At 46.8% G+C, this 21,751-nt stretch overlaps 1 protein-coding gene and 1 pseudogene across 2 annotated transcripts in view; both read left to right on the top strand.

Annotated features, from left to right (window-relative positions):
* Positions 1-21,751, top strand: part of LOC126470527 (neurogenic protein big brain-like) — a 301,068-nt gene that overhangs the window by 34,952 nt on the left and 244,365 nt on the right. The window lies entirely within an intron of this gene.
* LOC126429781 (5S ribosomal RNA) lies at positions 6,939-7,056 on the top strand (annotated as a pseudogene).

The following is a 21,751-nucleotide window of genomic DNA, read 5'->3' as shown; positions in this document are numbered from 1 at the left end:
GCAACTTCTTCTACTCATTAGATGAATTTTTGGATATACACTCCTGGAAATTGAAATAAGAACACCGTGAATTCATTGTCCCAGGAAGGGGAAACTTTATTGACACATTCCTGGGGTCAGATACATCACATGATCACACTGACAGAACCACAGGCACATAGACACAGGCAACAGAGCATGCACAATGTCGGCACTAGTACAGTGTATATCCACCTTTCGCAGCAATGCAGGCTGCTATTCTCCCATGGAGACGATCGTAGAGATGCTGGATGTAGTCCTGTGGAACGGCTTGCCATGCCATTTCCACCTGGCGCCTCAGTTGGACCAGCGTTCGTGCTGGACGTGCAGACCGCGTGAGACGACGCTTCATCCAGTCCCAAACATGCTCAATGGGGGACAGATCCGGAGATCTTGCTGGCCAGGGTAGATGACTTACACCTTTTAGAGTACGTTGGGTGGCACGGGATACATGCGGACGTGCATTGTCCTGTTGGAACAGCAAGTTCCCTTGCCGGTCTAGGAATGGTAGAACGATGGGTTCGATGACGGTTTGGATGAACCGTGCACTATTCAGTGTCCCCTCGACGATCACCAGTGGTGTACGGCCAGTGTAGGAGATCGCTCCCCACACCATGATGCCGGGTGTTGGCCCTGTGTGCCTCGGTCGTATGCAGTCCTGATTGTGGCGCTCACCTGCACGGCGCCAAACACGCATACGACCATCATTGGCACCAAGGCAGAAGCGACTCTCATCGCTGAAGACGACACGTCTCCATTCGTCCCTCCATTCACGCCTGTCGCGACACCACTGGAGGTGGGCTGCACGATGTTGGGGCGTGGGCGGAAGACGGCCTAACGGTGTGCGGGACCGTAGCCCAGCTTCATGGAGACGGTTGCGAATGGTCCTCGCCGATACCCCAGGAGCAACAGTGTCCTTAATTTGCTGGGAAGTGGCGGTGCGGTCCCCTACGGCACTGCGTAGGATCCTACGTTCTTGGCGTGCATCCGTACTTCGCTGCGGTCCGGTCCCAGGTCGACGGGCACGTGCACCTTCCGCCGACCACTGGTGACAACATCGATGTACTGTGGAGACCTCACGCCCCAGGTGTTGAGCAATTCGGCGGTACGTCCACCCGGCCTCCCGCATGCCCACTATACGCCCTCGCTCAAAGTCCGTCAACTGCACATACGGTTCACGTCCACGCTGTCGCGGCATGCTACCAGTGTTAAAGACTGCGATGGAGCTCCGTATTCCACGGCAAACTGGCTGACACTGACGGCGGCGGTGCACAAATGCTGCGCAGCTAGCGCCATTCGACGGCCAACACCGCAGTTCCTGGTGTGTCCGCTGTGCCGTGCGTGTGATCATTGCTTGTACAGCCCTCTCGCAGTGTCCGGAGCAAGTATGGTGGGTCTGACACACCGGTGTCAATGTGTTCTTTTTTCCATTTCCAGGAGTGTAGTAATTGGGTAATTTCCCAGTCTCCACAAAAAGAAAAAAAAATTATTGAGTGTCATGTAATATTTTGTGTAATGTAATATCTTGTATAGACACCTTTTATTAACCTGACACGGTCCACATCATTTCGAAGTGTCGTATTCATGATATGTGGAACAAGTACTAATCTAATCTAATCTAATCCTATCGCCCGTCTGTCTGCCCATCTCCTCCTCTCCACCTCTCTCTGCCCACCTTATTCTCTTTCCTCTCTCTGTCCATCTCCTCCTCTTCCTTTTCTCTTCCATTTTCACCTGCATCTCTCTCTGTCCATCTCCTCCTATCTCCCTTCTCTCTTCCCTACCACAGTAGGAAATTACAGGTTCGTATCCTACAGTACTTCATTCTGGACAGCAAGCAGTATTGTTTGTTCGGTTGAAATGAAATGAATCCAGGTGTTTAGGAAGAGCTTTCCTCACATACCCATATGTCAGGTGTTTCACATATATTTAACGTATTTCACTCTTATTTGTACACATAGGTCGCGTGTATCTCTAGAAAATTTCACCCTGCAGTTCTGTTTTTACAAGTCAACGTTTATGACGTCATATCTCCTTAACCATTTCTCGTACAATGATAAAATTTTGTAGGTGCATTCAGCAGCATGTGTGGATACTGTCTGCGAAATGTGTGGTGAATTGAGTACGTACCAAAGAAGTAATAAATTTAAACGTTATTCCTGATGCTGCAGTTTTACTGCATGAACAGCGAGAATGCAGTTAGCGATAAACTTTTTCCCTTTCATCATTTTGAGGGAGTTGTCAGCGAAAAAAAATTTCGTTAAGGTTTTAAATTATCCATAAAGTTTATCATTAAGTGCTTTCATTCTCAAATACTGGATGAATAAAGACGACATTCGTGCGTCACGGGCTACACTTTTTCAACCCGACCCCATTGATAGGCAAGGTGGTTCTTACCACTACGGACAGTAAGTGGTACGTGTAGCAAGTTTGGTTGAAATCTGTCCAGCGATTTAAGAGGAGATGTGGTGCATACGTACATATGTGTGGATGCATCTGACAGATGTCAGGCAAATCGAAAAACGACGCATAACTTTAAGAACTGTCTAAGGGTGTTATTTTCCAATTCAGTAACATACAAAAGTATATAGACAGTAATGTTTTAAGATGTGCTTAATTTTTTTTTGCCGTTGCTGAAATGAGCTAGTCGTCACGGTCACATCCAAGCACGATAGCTCCTTTCTGCCATTTTGTCACGTCTCCATGTCCACCTAGCTTCCTATGCTGATTTCATACAACCGATTGCTAAATATGCCTCTCATTGCCACAATCTACTGGTGTTGGACAAAAATATGGAAACACAATGTCCTCGTACACTGCTAGTGTCAGTCGTGGTGAGAAGTCAGAACAGTGTTCTCTTTAGTTGTACAAGCATTACATCGAACCTAAATGAATTTTGAATTGGGAAAATTGTTGGTACTTGTACGGTGGGTGCTTTCGTAACCAAGGGAGCAGAAGAGACTCGCGTTTCATGAGACACGGCATCGAAGATTTATATCGCATACAGAGAAAGCGGAAAAACATCCTCCGCTAACTCACGACGTGGACAAAAGTGTGTGTTGAATGATCGTGACTGACGGTCATTGAAGAGGATTGCGGCGAAAAATAAGAGGACGACTGCTGCGAAAGTCGCTGCGGAACTTGAGTGTCGCACTCGCGAATCCTTTCAACGTGAAGGGAGCTGCACAACCAGAGAACTATAGGGCGTGCAGGAATTTCACAACCACCCATCATTGATTAAAATGTCCGTAACAGAAACGTGTTATTGAAGACATAAAACTTGGACAACGGAACAATGGAAGAATGTTGAAAGTTTTTTATTTAAAATTCTTTTCTGCTTCTACGTTATTTAATACTGGAACAGCTGAGTAAAACTGAACGTACCGAGCCTACTTTCTCTTTACTTTTTTTTTTATCATGTCAGCACTGACCCACAATATTCCAGCGCAACGCAATCTGACTGCTCAAAGAAAAGAATAACCTGACTTCAAATAAATAATTCAAAAGAATGGCCCTGACTAAAAAGAAATCCTAACAATAACCTATACATTTCATTAAGAACTTACAAAAATCTTCATTTCACGAACTACTGCAATACAGCGAGCGTCAATACTGCCAGCTAAATAAAAGATTCTAACTACTAAAGCCACTAACTACTAATAGGCATGTGGTTAGCAACGGAAAGATTTTGTTGCAAGCCAAATAATGTATTTTTTTACCTTAATAATGTGACATCCAGTTCAGGCACGACTATAAATCGTCAATGACATCTAGTACAAAGGTATATAATCATGAATAATATTCAATTCCAAGTCGAAGATGTACAGATCGTTAGCCTACGCCAACACTTCAGACCTCTACCCTCCATCAACAATAACTTCTCACATCTAACATCCATCACTGCTGGCTGTTTACCTTCAACTGCCCAACAGTACAGGGCTATTACAAATGATTGAAGCGATTTCATAAATTCACTGTAGCTCCATTCATTGACATATGGTCACGACACACTACAGATACGTAGAAAAACTCATAAAGTTTTGTTCGGCTGAAGCCGCACTTCAGGTTTCTGCCGCCAGAGCGCTCGAGAGCGCAGTGAGACAAAATGGCGACAGGAGCCGAGAAAGAGTATGTCGTGCTTGAAATGCACTCACATCAGTCAGTCATAACAGTGCAACGACACTTCAGGACGAAGTTCAACAAAGATCCACCAACTGCTAACTCCATTCGGCGATGGTATGCGCAGTTTAAAGCTTCTGGATGCCTCTGTAAGGGGAAATCAACGGGTCGGCCTGCAGTGAGCGAAGAAACGGTTGAACGCGTGCGGGCAAGTTTCACGCGTAGCCCGCGGAAGTCGACGAATAAAGCAAGCAGGGAGCTAAACGTACCACAGCTGACGGTTTGGAAAATCTTACGGAAAAGGCTAAAGCAGAAGCCTTGCCGTTTACAATTGCTACAAGCTCTGGCACCCGATGACAACGTCAAACGCTTTGAAATTTCGGCGCGGTTGCAACAGCTCATGGAAGAGGATGCGTTCAGTGCGAAACTTGTTTTCAGTGATGAAGCAACATTTTTTCTTAATGGTGAAGTGAACAGACACAATGTGCGAATCTGCGCGGTAGAGAATCCTCATGCATTCGTGCAGCAAATTCGCAATTCACCGAAAGTTAACGTGTTTTGTGCAATCTCACGGTTTAAGGTTTACGGCCCCTTTTTCTTCTGCGAAAAAAACGTTACAGGACACGTGTATCTGGACATGCTGGAAAATTGGCTCATGCCACAACTGGAGACCGACAGCGCCGACTTCATCTTTCAACAGGATGGTGCTCCACCGCACTTCCATCATGATGTTCGGCATTTCTTAAACAGGAGATTGGAAAACCGATGGATCGGTCGTGATGGAGATCATGATCAGCAATTCATGTCATGGCCTCCACGCTCTCCCGAAATAAGCCCATGCGATTTCTTTCTGTGGGGTTATGCGAAAGATTCAGTGTTTAAACCTCCTCTACCAAGAAACGTGCCAGAACTGCGAGCTCGCATCAATGTTGCTTTCGAACTCATTGATGGGGACATGCTGCGCCGAGTGTGGGAGGAACTTGATTATCGGCTTGATGTCTGCCGAGTCACTAAAGGGGCACATATCGAACATTTGTGAATGCCTAAAAAAACTTTTTGAGTTTTTGTATGAGTGTGCAAAGCATTGTGAAAATATCTCAAATAATAAAGTTATTGTAGAGCTGTGAAATCGCTTCAATCATTTGTAATAACCCTGTACTTCCATCACTGCTGGCGACCAACTTCCAACGACTCCAAACAGCCACAGAGTCTCTTACAAAGAAAGCGCAGTCAGGGATCCAATGCAAAGCTCTACACAGCGCTGCCAACACAGAAGCAGCCCACTTACAATGTCATTTGGTCGGAAGACTCCCGTTTCACACTTCTTCCAACTTCTGGCCGAGTTTAAGTCGCAGTAGTGAAACATGGCCGGGGTGCGATAATGATTCGGCCAGCCACATCCTAGTACTCCATGGGCTCTATGGCTACTCTGCAAAGTCACATTATGTGACCATTTTCGCTGATCACATGCATCCCGTGGTACATTGTTCCCAAATGTTGATGCTTTGTTCCAAAACATGACCCCTGTTCATACAACTCGCATCTTCCAGGATGGGTTTCATGAGCAGGAGGATGAATTGTCGCAACTTCCCTGCCCACCACAGACACCAGACCCTAACATTATTGAGCCTTTGTGGTCTACTTTACACAGTAGGGTGTGTGTGATCACAACAACCTTTTACCTGAACTTTCCTCTGTTTGATAGGACGAATGGTATAAGAATCTCTTGAGAACCATACAGGAACTCTATATATCTACCCTGGATCGACTGGGAGCAGTTTTGGACGCCAGCGGTTTCCTGCGCCATATTAGGCATGCTAGTGTATTGTGTTTGTGGTGTTTCGATAATTTGTCCAACCCGTGTACCTCAGCGTTGAGGCGTTACACGCCAGCCTGATACCAGTTCTACACCATAAGCACCTCTCCAAAGTGACCAGTATACTATGTTAAGGGTTTGACATATATTTTGTGCCGTCAGCTTTAGTGGAACCGGAAGTGCTGGTGTTTTCGGGTAACAGCATAACCTGCGCTCTTTCAGTACTATTCGCTTAAAAATGCGGTGCCGGTGCCCTGTATAAAGAGTTTCCGCCCGCCGAGTTTGGGCGTAATGCACGGCGCGATAACCCCGCAGCGCCCGCCGTTTGGGGTTCGGTGCTAGCGGAGCGCCAACTTGGCCCCTCTACCCGTAGCGCCGCCACTCGCCTCGCTTTATTGCCGGCATAAATTGTTCCGCGGAATGTCGCGGCCCGGCGTGCCGCCGATCCAGGACGCCATAAAACCGCGAGTTGCATTCCTCACCATTACCGCCTTCTTCTCGAACGCTGAAATACTGCCCGACTCGCAAAGTTGGCGAATGTGGGAGGTATTGCGCGCTGTGGACCGCGTAATCGTGTTATTAAATGGACTGCATTAATACTCTTTCGTGGCGTGATAGCTGTTGGGTGGACGCCAGTCTGCTGACGATCCGGTGTTCAAATCCCGATTAGACCTCATATTTTCCACAACGTTTAAGATGGCTGTCACATATTCTAATGTGCATGGTAAATTTTCCTCCTTTCTTGTCTTGTGTAACTCCATTCCTTGCTGTACGAAAATAAGGGCCGAATTATGTAACACTTGTTAACACTGACACTGAAAGTTTTCACAAAAGGCAGCCGACTGACTTGGTGAATCTGAAGGCCTAAAGAGGTTCCAGCGTCACTTCATCTCCATTGCCAAGTAAATATCCCAGAGCGGGACGGATACTGTGATGTGTGAGCTGCATTGGCCTTCATATTTAGCACACGTTTCTGCTATAGTGGGCCAACGGCCTTGCCGCAGTGGTAACACTGGTTCCCGTCAGATCACCAAAGTTAAGCGCTGTCGGGCTGGATTAGCACTTGGATGGGTGACCATCCGGTCTGCCGAGCGCTGTTGGCAAACGGGGTGCACTCAGCCCATGTGAGGCAAACTGAGGAGTTACTTGACTGAGAAGTAGCGGCTCCGGTCTCGGAAACTGACATACGGCCGGGAGAGCGGTGTGCTGACAGCATGCCCCTCCATATCCGCATCCAGTGACGCCTATGGGCTGAGGATGACACGGTGGCCGGTCGGTACCGTTGGACCTTCATGGCCTGTTCGGGAGGAGTTAGTTTTTCTGCTATTGTGAGAAGTTTTAACTGCTAGCGAATTTTACATAACTGCACTTCGGTATTCACTTCTAGAGCTCTCGGATGCCGTTAAAAATAGGGATTTACACTGGTGTGCAAAACTTACGGGCGAAAGTAGCTTTCACATGATGAGTCACTGTCGAGTAATCTAGCTCGATAAAACTTGGACTACACATAGGAAGAACTGCTGCGGCATGGTACAACTGGCAGCTGTAAGAAATACGCAATGAGACGAACGGAAATGACTCTGCAAAGACCGGCCGTTGTGACCGAGCGATTCTAGGCGCTTAAGCCCGGAATCGCGCTGCTGCTACGGTCGCAGGTTCGAATCCTGCCTCGGGCATGGATGTGTGATGTCCTTAGGTTAGTTGGGTTTAAGTAGCTCTTAAGTGTAGGGACCTGATCACCTCAGATGTTAAGTTCCATAGTGCTCAGAGCCATTTGACTCTGCAAAGACAATAATTACACAGAAGTCACCACGATTCGCGATGGTCACCTGGACATTACAGAAGGCGGAGATACCGTTATTAATTAGGGCCTATGATCACCACGAACGCCAGTGCATGTTCTGCAACGTGCTCCTATGCTTTATTTTTATTTTTATTTTTTTTAAAGGCTCCAAGCACTATGGGACTTAACGTCTGAGGTCATCAGTCCCCTAGAACTTAGAACTACTTAAACCTAACTAACCTAAGGACACCACACACATCCATGCCCGAGGCAGGATTCGAACCTGCGACCGTAGCAGCTGTGCGGTTCCAGACTGAAGCGCCTAGAACCGTTCGGCCACACCGGCCGGCTACAAATCCTATGTTATGACCTTTTTCGCTTGAGTGTAACGCGCTGTTTTCATATAATCACGTGTACTCATTGATGAACTTACGTACGATTCCAATGACGGCATTTGCCACTGCCGTTATACGTCAATAAGTGGCTAATATCGTTGGTCTAAAAAGCAACTCCAGGGAACGATTTGCACTTGTAGATTGCCATATACGATTCCAGGACATCCGCGGACGTCCTGCAGATCATTCATATGAAACAGCCGTGAACTGAAGAGCGATTAAGGGGACGACATGGCTGACCATTTTCTCTGGAGGTGTCGCGAATCTGCACACACCATATAACTGTGAGTTTGACTGCCCTTCGGCGCAATAATATGGATCTTAAAGGTACTTAAATAGATTATTGTCAGGATTCACTTTGAGCAGCGTACAGATTATTTTCCTCCTGTTAATAGAAACAATTTGAGATAGCATAAAAAATAAGGTGCAAAATTCATCCTATGGAAACTTCATGGAAGTCAACGGTAGCACACCCAATGAATGTAGCGTAGAAGCGATTCTTAACCCTAAAACTTGCTAGGCAGCTCTCGCCAGAAAGATGTCCTGCGAATCCATTCGACGCTAACGGCGCTTGTGATTGAAAACGCCTCCGCGCAGCTGCAGGGAGACGTCGTCTGCATTCATGTCGGAATCGAGTGACGGATAGAGAAAGTGCCTCCTTTACTGAATTTTGGTCATAGTAATATGTCAGATATGGAAGAAATTTGTCGTGGCGGACAAGAAAGAATAATGGATGCTAACTGAATCGACTCATTAGGATTAGGAGACTACAAGCTACCGGCAGCGGGTGGCTTACAAGCCTCAACAGTAGTTGCTTGCTGGAATGATTTCCGTGAGATTTACACCGCAGGCATGTAGAGTGTTATTCCCGGCATATTTGCAGCATGCCGGGCGGTTCTAGGCGCTTCAGTCTGGAACCGCGCGATCGCAGGTTCGAATCCTGCCTCGGGCATGGATGCGTGTGATGTCCTTAGGTTAGTTAGGTTTAAGTAGTTCTGAGTTCTAGGGGACTGATGACCTGAGATATTAAGTCCCATAGTGCTCAGAGCCATTTGAACCATATTTGTAGCATGTTAGTGGTCGCCCGTGAACATTGTCGTTACATATCAATCCATTGCCTTTTCTTTTTTTTTATCTGATTTGTTTGTCGTAGCTAGTTTGGGAATAAATTTTATTGACCTAGCTTGGCAAAGCTCCCGTCATATCCAATGGATTTTTTGCTAGTTGGTACGTCCCCTCTGATGCTATTAACTTTGATCACATTAGTTAAAAGTAGTACTTCCTTACTCCGTGAAGGCAAGTGTCCAACGTTGACTGAAGTTCGATGTGGGTTTCTGCGAAAGCACACGATGTAGTCTACCAAAGCTTACTTAAGAGAGCTTCAGCCATCGATGCGTCTACCGTGGTTCACATCCGAGAAGATCTCTGTAAACTCCAACAAAGAAAACAGCTTGCCGGCCGAAGTGGCCGTGCGGTTAAAGGCGCTGCAGTCTGGAACCGCAAGACCGCTACGGTCGCAGGTTCGAATCCTGCCTCGGGCATGAATGTTTGTGATGTCCTTAGGTTAGTTAGGTTTAACTAGTTCTAAGTTCTAGGGGACTGATGACCTCAGCAGTTGAGTCCCATAGTGCTCAGAGCCATTTGAACCATTTGAAAACAGCTTAAGAAAAATAGTCACTTTTCACGGTCCTCACGAATATTATGAAAGGCATTCGAAAGTGATTCACATTTGATCCGTGTTATTTTGCATTGATAAAATTGTTCAAAGCGGCAGTGTGGCCCTGAGGCAATGTGCCACACTACTGATACAAATATCACGGTATCGACACCCACATAGTCCTACTATTTTGATCTGCCATTTATCACCTCTTTCAGCCCGTGGCAGTGTTTTGTTAAGGTGAAAAATACCGTTTCTACTGTAATTTGGAGTTCTCGTTAAACTGTAGGTCGCCCTGTAAGGAGCTGTGCAAGTCAGTTCGAAAGCTGGAAGAAGGCAACGGCATATCACTCCAATAGAACCATGCCTAGTAAAGCACTGTGTTGTTAAAACCTACCCTCCGGTCGATGGCAGCTTTCTCTTAAAATTGTTCTTGGAGCAACGAAAAAGTTCAAGGACCGAGCTCGAGTCTTTTGGAAAAATATTTCATCCTTTTGGTTAGTTTCGGCGTGAGTTATCTGAACGGTGTGAACTGTCAGGAACGAAACTGCGGCAGAGCTAATGATGTTGCCGTTTGCAGCCACTGGCCGCAAGAAGCTGGAAGGGGAAAAAAACTTCACCGTGTAATAAAAGCGTTACTGCCTCCGTTGGGGCCCACGTACCAGGCGAAAACGTTTTTATTCGCCGAGAAAATACGTCCTTTTCTGTTTCGAGTTGGTGCGGTAGATGTATTAGTAAAATCGTCTAAATAGTTAGGCCGCGTCACAGTCCTCTTCAAACTTCTCCGATACTAAACGTTTTGACGTCTCTGCTGGGATCTCGTTAATGATTTTTGTCGTGTCCCCAGGTGGCCGAACACTGTTCACCAGAAAATCCCAGCAGAGGGTTCGAAGCACCGAGTACTGGAGAGTTTTGAGGCGGAATGTGACGATTTTACTATCGGTGTGAGAGGAGCAGTGGGTACTGACTGTTTAGTGATTGAAACTATTGGTCCAGACAAGAAAAATGACATATAAAGTATATAACTGAAACTGGATATGCGATTGTCTATCTCTTGTTTTAAAATCGACATAACTCTAAATGCAATGTGAGCTTAAATGTGACTGTAACTGGCATCATAAGTTACAGACTAAAAGAGAAAAATGACCCACAACTCTGCATAGCGTCGAACGTGGCACATCGTAGCTCGTCTCGGCCAATCATCAAAATATATTAATTATTTACCCGGGATTGGGAATAGATATGGCTGTTTTTCCAGTGTTAAAAGCCATTTCGATATTCTGGCTACATTTTGTATTGAGCAATGTATGACATAAAATCCACTAAATGTACACTGGCCAGCGACTACATTATTTACTGCAGGCTTTTCAAAATTTCCCCAGAGTTTTGCTTATTTTCATATGGATCAAATGGCTCTGAACACTATGTGACTTAACATCTGAGGTTATCAGTCCCCTAGAACTTAGAACTACTTAAACCTAACTAACCTAAGGACATCACACACATCCGTGCCCGAGGCAAGATTCGAACCTGCGACATAGCTGTCGCGCGGTTCCAGACTGAAGGCCCTAGAACCGCTCGGCCACACCGGCCGGCTCTTATTTTCGAAGTATCACACTAACTGTGGGCAATAGCTTCAATAAAACCAGTCAATCTTGAAAGTTTGATGTGAGACTGTAAATATGAAAAAATCGATTTTTTAATTGAATTGTTTCCTTAGAATCGAATGAGAAAGACGCGGAGAACACATCGAAATCAAAAAATCGTGCTTTTTAATTTTGTACGCTTTCGGACTTACTGAGAAATTAGGTAAACACCCGGATGTAATTTTGCTTCGTTTACATAAAACAGTCTTTATCGAGGAACATCTGATGACTCTAAATTTGGTTCCCCCACTCGTCCAGGCATGTGGTACGAGACAGCTGAGTGGAGCAACCAGTACTCGGTGCTGGTACGATGGATGTACGGGGTGATCAAAAAGTCAGTATAAATCTGAAAACTTAATAAACCACGGAATAATTCAGATAGAGAGGTAAAAATTGACACACATGCTTGGAATGACATGGTGTTCTATTAGAACAAAAAAAAAAAAAAAAAACAAAGTTCACAAAATGTCCGACAGATGGCGCGTGAAAGATCTCTTGCGCACGTCGTTCGGTGATGATCGTGTGCTCAGCCGCCACTTTTCGTCATGCTTGGCCTCCCAGGTACCCAGACCTCAGTCCGTGCGATTATTGGCTTTGGGGTTACCTGAAGTCGCAAGGGTATCGTGATCGACCGACATCTCTAGGGATGCTGAAAGACAACATCCGACGCCAATGCCTCGCCATAACTACGGACATGCTTTACAGTGCTGTTCACAACATTATTCCTCGACTACAGCAATTGTTGAGGTATGATGGTGGACATATTGAGCATTTCCTGTAAAGAATATCATCTTTGCTTTGTCTTACTTTGTTATGCTAATTATTGCTATTCTGATGAGATGAAGCGCCATCTGTCGGAAATTTTTTAACTTTTGTATTTTTTTTTTTTTTTTGTTCTAATCAAACCCCACGTCATTCCAAGCGTGTGTGTCAATTTGTACCTCTCTGTCTACATTATTCCGTGATTTATTCAGTTTTCAAATTTATACTGACTTTTTGATCACCCGGTACTCAGCGCGAATCAGATTGGCCGGTGTAACTCCGTTTCTATGCACTCTACCAGTGCGGGTTGCTTCTGCGTCGTATCGCTAGTAGCGCCGCGTACCGTATCGAATATCGCATCGCGGCAGTGGGAACCACGCCTGAAATCGCCTTTGGCAGACATCGGTATGGTGCCCTTTGGCGAGAGCGTCGCTGCCTCCTCCTCCCATCCTTGTGGAACTCAGCAAGTGTTCCGCCTGCGACGGCCTCGATGTCGCCGATCCGGCAGCCGCTAGCTTTTGGGCTGGACCGGGCAGAGCCACGAACTGCCAGCCGGAAGGCGGCAGCTGTTGTGTGGCGTGTAATTGCGCGGGCCGCTCGTGCTGACCCGCGACCCGACGCCGGGCCGGCGCGGTTCCCACGGCCGCCCAATTAATGGAAACCACACGGCGGCACCAGCTTCCCACTCACTGCTCTGTAGGCTGCGGATACGACCGCTTCACCAGATCTTTACTGTGCCGCAGTTCTGGACGACCTCGTGGACACCCGCGGGGGCGCAGGTTTTAATGCACAATTATGTGGTCAATTACAGGGACACTTAATTAAACTGAAGTGTGATATTTTGTTTAGCCAATGGCGTATTAATTATACGTGAAAACATCTGGGTGTCGGTTTTCTGTGTGTTCCCCGAACCGTCAGCATTCGAAATAGCTTCCAGACATCTAGGCGGGGATAAATACAAAAAAATGGTTCAAATGGCTCTGAGCACTATAGGACTTAACATCTGAGGTCATCAGTCCCCTAGAACTTAGAACTACTTAAACCTAACTGACCTAAGGACAGCACACACATCAATGTCCGAGACAGGATTCGAACCTGCGACCGTAGCAGCAGCGCGGTTCCGAACTAAAGCGCCTAGAACCTACGACCAAAGTCTTCTTTGGGAGCGAACCGTCACAACAGCATGTAAAACGGTGTTTGGCAGGAGTTGGAAAATCCAAATTCAGTGTCTTCTTTATCGTGGCCTAGTACGCCATATATTAGTCGGTGTAGTGTTTCCTTGTTCACAATTGTTTGGCCACGGACCATGTTCCGAAAGCTAATTACCGCGCCGCGCCGCGCCGAGCTGAGGGGTGAGGGGTGAGGGGACGTGGTAGGTGGTGGCGAGGCACAGGTGCCGGGACGATCGCTTTCTTTCCGCTCCATTCACGGAGGCCAGAGAAAAGACCGCCAGCCAGCTGCAGTGTCCCGCGCCGGAGACTGGAGACGGAAGCCGGCCCATCCGTCCGTGACGTTCCCAGGGGACTGCGGGACTCGCCGCCAGTTCCGACCGGGACTCTGCGGAAGAGGCGGGAAGAGACCGTGACGGCCGTCGCCCGCCCACCTGCCGCTTCCCACGATCCTTCCGCGCCTCCCCGGCCGCGCGCTGGTCTAATGTTACGCCACCGTCTCCACAAACGCGTCTTCCTCTTGTCATATAACCCTCATTATAATCATCTCCACATTCGTTTCCCCACTGGAGTGTGGCCACACCCGTTGTGTACAAGCACCTAGATTAGTTTACTGGTACCTTTCGTAATGGTTTGCTTTGCTGTCACCAGGTAGGACTCCAGTTAAGTCTTGGTTACGCAGCAGGGCACCTTTTTTGTGGCGACCCTCCTGAGTTTGTGATAGTTGCCGGAGAGGACACTTGTCCGGGGACACAATATGTTGGCATAACAGCGAAACCCAAGATACACTGCTGGCTATAGGAATAAGATTCTCTGATATGCAAATGATTAGCTTTTCAGAGCATTCACACAACGTTGGCGCCGGTGACGACACCTACAACGGGCTTACATGAGGAAAGTTACCAACCGATTACTCATACACAAACAGCAGTTAACCGGCGTTGCCTTGTGAAACGTTGTTGTGGTGCCTCGTGTAAGGAGGAGAAATGGGTACCATCACTTTTCCGACTTTGATAAAGGTCGGATTGTAGCCTATCGCGATTGCGGTTTATCGTATCGCGACATTGCTGCTGTAACGGATCATGCAGCCACGTCTCGATCCCTGAGTCAACAGATGGGGACGTTTGCAAGACAACAACCATGTGCACGGACAGTTCGACGACGTTTGCAGCAGCATGGACTATCAACTCGGAGACCATGGCTGGGGTTACACTTGACGCTGCATCACAGACAGGAACGCCTGCGATAGCGTACTCAACGACGAACCTGAGTGCACGAATGGAAAAACGTCATTTTTTCGGATGAATCCAGGTTCTGTTTACAGCATCATGATGGTCGCATCCGTGTTTGGCGACATCGCGGTGAACGCACATGGGAAGCGTGTATCCGTCATCAACATACGGGGGTATCATCCGCCGTGATGGTATGGGTGCCATTGGTTACACGTCTCGGTCACTTCTTGTTCGCTTTGACGGCACTTTGAACAGTGGACGTTACATTTCAGATGTGTTACGACCCGTGGGTCTGCCCTTCATTCTGTCCCCGCGAATCCCCACATTTCTGCAGGATAATTCACGACCGCATGTTGCAGGTCCTGTACGGGCCTTTCTGGATACAGAAGATGTTCGACTGCTGCCCTGGCCAGCACGTTCTCCAGATGTCTCACCAATTGAAAAGTCTGGTCAATGGTGGGCGAGCAACTGTCTCGCCACAATACGCCAGTCACTACTCTTGATGAACTGTGGTATCGTGTTGAAGCTGCATGGTCAGCTGTACCTGTACACGCTATCCAAGCCCTGTTTGACTCAATGCCCAGGCGTATCAAGGCCGTTATTACGGTCAGTGGTAGTTGTTCTGGGTACTGATTTCTCAGGATCTATGCGCCCAAATTGCGTGAAAATGTAATCACATGTCAGTTCTACTATAATATACAGGGCTATTACAAATGATTGAAGCGATTTCATACATTCACTGTAGCTCCATTCATTGACATATGGTCATGACACACTACAGATACGTAGAAAACCTCATAAAGTTTTGTTCGGCTGAAGCCGCACTTCAGGTTTCTGCCGCCAGAGCGCTCGAGAGCGCAGTGAGACGAAATGGCGACAGGAGCCGAGAGAAAGCATATGTCGTGCTTGAAATGCACTCACATCAGTCAGTCATAACAGTGCAACGACACTTCAGGACGAAGTTCAACAAAGATCCACCAACTGCTAACTCCATTCGGCGACGGTATGCGCAGTTTAAAGCTTCTGGATGCCTCTGTAAGGGGAAATCAACGGGTCGGCCTGCAGTGAGCGAAGAAACGGTTGAACGCGTGCGGGCAAGTTTCACGCGTAGCCCGCAGAAGTCGACGATAAAGCAAGCAGGGAGCTAAACGTATCACAGCCGACGGTTTGGAAAATCTTATGGAAAAGGCTAAAGCAGAAGCCTTACCGTTTACAATTGGTACAAGCCCTGACACCCGATGACAAAGTCAAACGCTTTGAATTTTCGGCGCGGTTGCAACAGCTCATGGAAGAGGATGCGTTCAGTGCGAAACTTGTTTTCAGTGATGAAGCAACATTTTTTTTAATGGTGAAGTGAACAGACACAATGTGCGAATCTGCTCAGTAGAGAATCCTCACGCATTCGTGCAGCAAATTCGCAACTCACCAAAAGTTTACGTGTTTTGTGCAATCTCACGGTTTAAAGTTTACGGCCCCTTTTTCTTCTGCGAAAAAAACGTTACAGGACACGTGTATCTGGACATGCTGGAAAATTGGCTCATGCCACAACTGGAGACCGACAGCGCCGACTTCATCTTTCAACAGGATGGTGCTCCACCGCACTTCCATCATGATGTTCGGCATTTCTTAAACAGGAGATTGGAAAACCGATGGATCGGTCGTGGTGGAGATCATGATCAGCAATTCATGTCATGGCCTCCACGCTCTCCCGACTTAACCCCATGCGATTTCTTTCTGTGGGGTTATGTGAAAGATTCAGTGTTTAAACCTCCTCTACCAAGAAACGTGCCAGAACTGCGAGCTCGCATCAACGATGCTTTCGAACTCATTGATGGGGACATGCTGCGCCGAGTGTGGGAGAAACTTGATTATCGGCTTGATGTCTGCCGAATCACTATAGGGGCACATACCGAACATTTGTGAATGCCTAAAGAAACTTATTGAGTTTTTGTATGTGTGTGCAAAGTATTGTGAAAATATCTCAAATAATAAAGTTATTGTAGAGCTGTGAAATCGCTTCAATCATTTGTAATAACCCTGTATTTATCCAATGAATACCCGTTTATCATCTGCATTTCTTCTTGTTGTACCAATTTTAATGGCCAGTAGTGTACTTTAAGTAATTTTTTATGCTTTCGCGTTGGTGGACTTCGCCAACTCACAACCAAACTATCACCCTCCAGTCTAACCGAGACCTGGGGCTAAGCTACAGATCAGTCCGTCACCGCAACCTAGGTTTTTTATTCCATATTAGTTGACTTCGCCAATCCAGAAGCAATTTTTCATTTCCGACTTAGCTTAACCTAGGGCTGATCTGTTTTTATCACAACCAGGTTTCCTGCTTTAACACTGTTAGGCTTCGCCAATTCACAACCAAACAATCATATGCCAACCTCACCTAGACCTCGGGCTAAGCTGCAGATCAGTCTGTTACCACAATCAGGTTTATTGCCTTGGAATTCTATTCACAAATAGATTGTAATATTCCAACGCCACTTAGATCTCGGGCTAAGCTACAGATTACTCCGTGGATCCGTCAACCCACTACCGAACTGTCGCACTGCAACCTAATCTGAAACTCGTGTTAAGTGACAGATCAATCAGTTTGTTTCACACTCGTTTGCTGAGAATGTGTATACTGTAACTGTTTTGGTTGGCAGGAGAGCCAACACCGTGTTACTAGAAGGAGGCCGAAAGGCACGCGTTTTAGCTCACGCAGGCTGGCGTGAGGTCTGGAACAGGACAAGGAAATTAGAATTTAGAAAAGCGGACGTAGCTGGTGGAGTACTTAACTTTAATCCATTAATGATGAACGTCGCTCTTGACGGTACATGATTCACAATATGAATAGTAACTGATAATGGCGCCTTGCTAGGTCGTGGCAAATGACGTAGCTGAAGGCTATGCTAAACTATCGTCTCGGCAAATGAGAGCGTATTTTGTCAGTGAGCCATCGCTAGGAAAGTCAGTTGTACAACTGGGACGAGTGCTAGGAAGTCTCTCTAGACCTGCCGTGTGGCGGCGCTCGCTCTGCAATCACAGATAGTGGCGACACGCGGGTCCGACGTATACTAACGGACCGCGGCCGATTTAAAGGCTACCACCTAGCAAGTGTGGTGTCTGGCGGTGATACCACAGAAACATTTATCCATCCTCACACTATTTGCTACACGTATTGGAGATTTTAGATGGTTGTCAATAATATCAGGCGCTGTCAATGCAGCCTCAGTAGGTCAAGCTTGGGAATGCACCAGTCGGTTCGAAACCAGTCGCAAAAATATATGAACGATGCTTGCAAAGAACAGTAGAGAAAAAAAAGTCGTGTGGATGCAGAAAATCAAATTATGGAAGTGTTGATTTGAGTAACAGTATAAGCAGACAAGCGCATCACCAAGAATGCCCCATGGAAGTGTGACGGGACCGCTGTTGCTTTAGACATAAATGACCTGGTGGCAGTGTGGGCAGCAATGTGCGACGAAATTTCTAGTTGCTCTGATTAATGGCAAGTAGCTCTAAATGTAGAAAAATCTTAGCTGATGCAGATGGGTTGGAAAAACACACCCGTAATGTTCGGATACAGCGTTAGTAGTATCCTGCTTGACACAGTCACACCATTTAACTGTCTGAGCGTAACGTTGCAAAGCGATATGAAATGGAACGGGCATGTGAGGATCGTGGTAGGAAAGGCGAATTGTCGACTCGGTTTATTGTGGCTCATCTGCAAAGGAAACCGCATATAGGACATTCGGAGGACCTATTCTTGAGTACTGCCCGAGAGTTTGGTTTTTGCACCAGGTCGGATCAAAGGACGACACGGAAGCAATTCAGAGACAGGCTGCTCGAGTTGTTACAGGTAGATTTGAACAAAACGCAAGTTTTTACGGTCAAAAACAGTCTTTATCACAAATTATTTATTCCGGTGACCGATTTCGACCACAACTGCGTGATCTTCAGACCAATGAGTAAGAACCTCCATTGTAGTGATTTACCACCGGAAGGAGGTTCTTACTCATTGGTCTGGAGATGGCCATAGTTGTGGTCTAAGCCGGTCAGCGGAATAAATAATTTGTGATCAAGACTGTTTTTGATAGTAAATAGAGCCGGCCGGTGTGGCTGTGCGATTCTAAGCGCTTCAGTTTGGAACCGCATGACCGCTACGGTCGCAGGTTCGAATCCTGCCTCGGGCATGGATGTGTGTGATGTCCTTAGGTTAGTTTGGTTTAAGTAGTTCTAAGTTCTAGGGGACTGATGACCTCAGTAGTTAAGTCCCATAGTGCTCAGAGCCATTTGAACCATTTTTTGATAGTAAATATTTGTAACAACACTGATCACTGTTTACTCCCATAGTGTATTCAAAAGTAATTTTTCAGGTATGCTTCTGGAACTCAAATGAGAATCACTGTAGTGAAGGCGGCGTTATTTTCGAGGAAATTTAGAGAACCGGCATTTGAAGCTGACTGCGGAACGATTCTACTGCCGCCAATGTACATTTTGCTTAAGGTCCACGAAGATATGAGGAATTACAGGTTATACGGAAGTATATAGACGGTCGTTTTTCCCTCGGTCTAATTGCGAGGTATGGAATAGGTTCAAATGGCTCTGAGCATTATGGGACTTAACATCTGAGGTCATCAGTCCCCTACAACTTAGAACGACTTAAACCTAACTAACCTAAGGACATCTCACACATCCATGCCCGAGGCAGGATTCGAACCTGCGACCGTAGCGGTCGCGCGGTTCCAGACTGAAGCGCCTAGAACCGCTCGGCCACTGCGGCTGGCTGTAGAATAGGAAGGGAAATGACTACTAGTGGTATAGGGTACCCTCCGCTACGCACCGCACGGTGGCTTGCAGAGTATCTATGTAGATTTAAAATATTCGATAAAGGGCCGTAAGGCGTGGAATAGGTAGAGTGAGAACGAGTGTGTACCAGCAATGTAGTGAGGATGATAAATTTCGCCTAGCATGGTTGGAAAAAAGAGAGGTGAAACAGAGGAGGATTTGGGAAATTAGTAGCAATGTTAGTCAGTAAGTCTGCCAGAATTGTATTCACATCCTTTATTTCTTAAAGTCTGCCCTCCTACTACTACTTGTACACGACACAAAGAGCTGTTGTAGTATATTCCGAATCGTTCTGTTTTTGTTTTACCTCGGGAAAAAATTGGCAAGAGTTCGCAGCTGGCTGGAACGATCATCGTGATGGATTATCGCACGTGAAATGCCCCTTGACTTATTGCCGATTAATGATACCACTCTAGAAAGGAGCGCAACACCCAGACCTATCCCCTCAGGGTAGCACAAGAAGCAAAAAAGTAGCCGGCAACGCTACATTCGCGTCCGTGAAGACACAGTGGAAATTCCGCCGCGGAGATTATTAACTGGTCCGTAACTTACCGCAGTGGGATGCCGTTAGAGACGCGTAGTAAAGGTGAGAGCCGATTGTTTCCCAGGCTGTTCCGAGAACACTTCCAGGCATCGGCTTCTCTCGAAGCAGAGACGAGGGTCGAGATTATATGGTCGCAGGTCTCGTTTTCCCACAGGCGGACGCGGGTTAGGTCAAGGCCGGCAGCGCAAGGACGAGAGCGCCCCACTCGTCCCGTATACTGTAGTGTTCGGCCCGGTCCCGCTCCCAGACACCGGTACCACGCAAGTGGCGCGCTCGTGGGTATAGACGCCGATCGCTCTGTCCCCTCTGTGCCAGAGGCTCCACGGTCCTTCAGTCCGCGCCTGGGAGCTTCCGTAGTGTCGTGCGAAATCATACTTGAGGGCGCGGCCAGAATCCTCGCACTTTTGACGATGTGCAGCGCGTGAGGCAAATTACGCGACGTACTGCTCCGCGGGTGTAATTGGAAACGTTTATCTACACCATGGGTCTCCAAACTACGGCCCGTGAGGGCCGGCAAACCGGCCCGCGTTAGCTGGCCGGACATCCCCGCTATCCGGCCGGCCAAATATTTGAGGTGGTGCCTATACTGCCAACAATTGAGTTTCAAGGTCTATCGAGGCCAATACACCGCGACATTGTCGGAGCTCTATCTTTACAAAACGGAAGGTCATAGTTAAACTTGTGGCTATCCACAATAAACAGACAGACCATTCTCCGTGCGATAATGAAAAAAAAGGTTAACAGACTAGTTTGGAGAAAACATTTTAAGTAAAAAAACTCTTTGCATTTTATTCTACTCACGAGTCTGGTGCAAGTCTTTCAAATGGACGCCACTTCGGCGACTAGCCTTAGTAATCAATCATTATGGAAGATGCTTCTTAAGTGAGGTTTCACTTTCTTTACGTATTTCGATTTTCAGATTTTCCTTGTCTTTTCGAATTCAGACTTTGAATTGGCCCACACCTACTAGTACAGCGCATAAATCACTAAAAAAACTCGTGAGACACTCGCAACATAGACACAATCACGCAACAGAACTATCAAATATATGCTCTGGCTCTGCTAATCGCTACAAGACTACATAACTAAAATTATTGTTGCGCAGCTTGAAATAACAATGCGTTGCATACTCTACCTCTGTTACGTCTTGTAGTAATAGTGTTGCTGACAATGATTTTGAGATTTCGTTAACTTTGCAGGACGCTTTCGTGAAGAATGTGCAGTGACATACTTTTTTGTCGGTGAAATTCGCCAGAATAAAATATGCCAGAAATTTGGTCAGGTACGTCCACCAATCAAAATTATGTAATTAAATAACAATCGTAGTTCGTTTCAGTGCTAGCTATTCCCACAACCTTAGATTTATGCGATTTCATCTGTCCTTTAGGTTTACATTACGGTGATCATGGAGTGCTAGGGTTCTTTAATCCCACTAGGTAGGTCTTGGCCCTTATGACTTCGTGGAGGAATCAATGTGACCCGCACAGTACAACGTTTGGAGACCCCTGATGTGCACTACGCAAACGACCGTACGGTGCGTTGTGGAGGGTACCTTGTATGTCATTTCCTTTCCTGTTCCACTTGCAAAAAGAGCGAGGGAAAAATGACTGTGCAGAAACCTTCATATGAGCTCTAATTTCTCGCAGAAATACAGGGTGAGGCAGTGAAACGGCACGATTTCGATAGTGGTTGTCGGGCGCGGAGGGGGGTTGCGAGAGTGGGGGAAGTGACCTTGGGCGTCTAGAGTGGTGAAAGTTTCAGTAGCCAT

This window comes from Schistocerca serialis, chromosome 1 (assembly GCF_023864345.2).
Source record: "Schistocerca serialis cubense isolate TAMUIC-IGC-003099 chromosome 1, iqSchSeri2.2, whole genome shotgun sequence".
Lineage (NCBI taxonomy): Eukaryota > Metazoa > Arthropoda > Insecta > Orthoptera > Acrididae > Schistocerca > Schistocerca serialis.
This window is presented reverse-complemented; position numbering and strand designations above follow the sequence as displayed.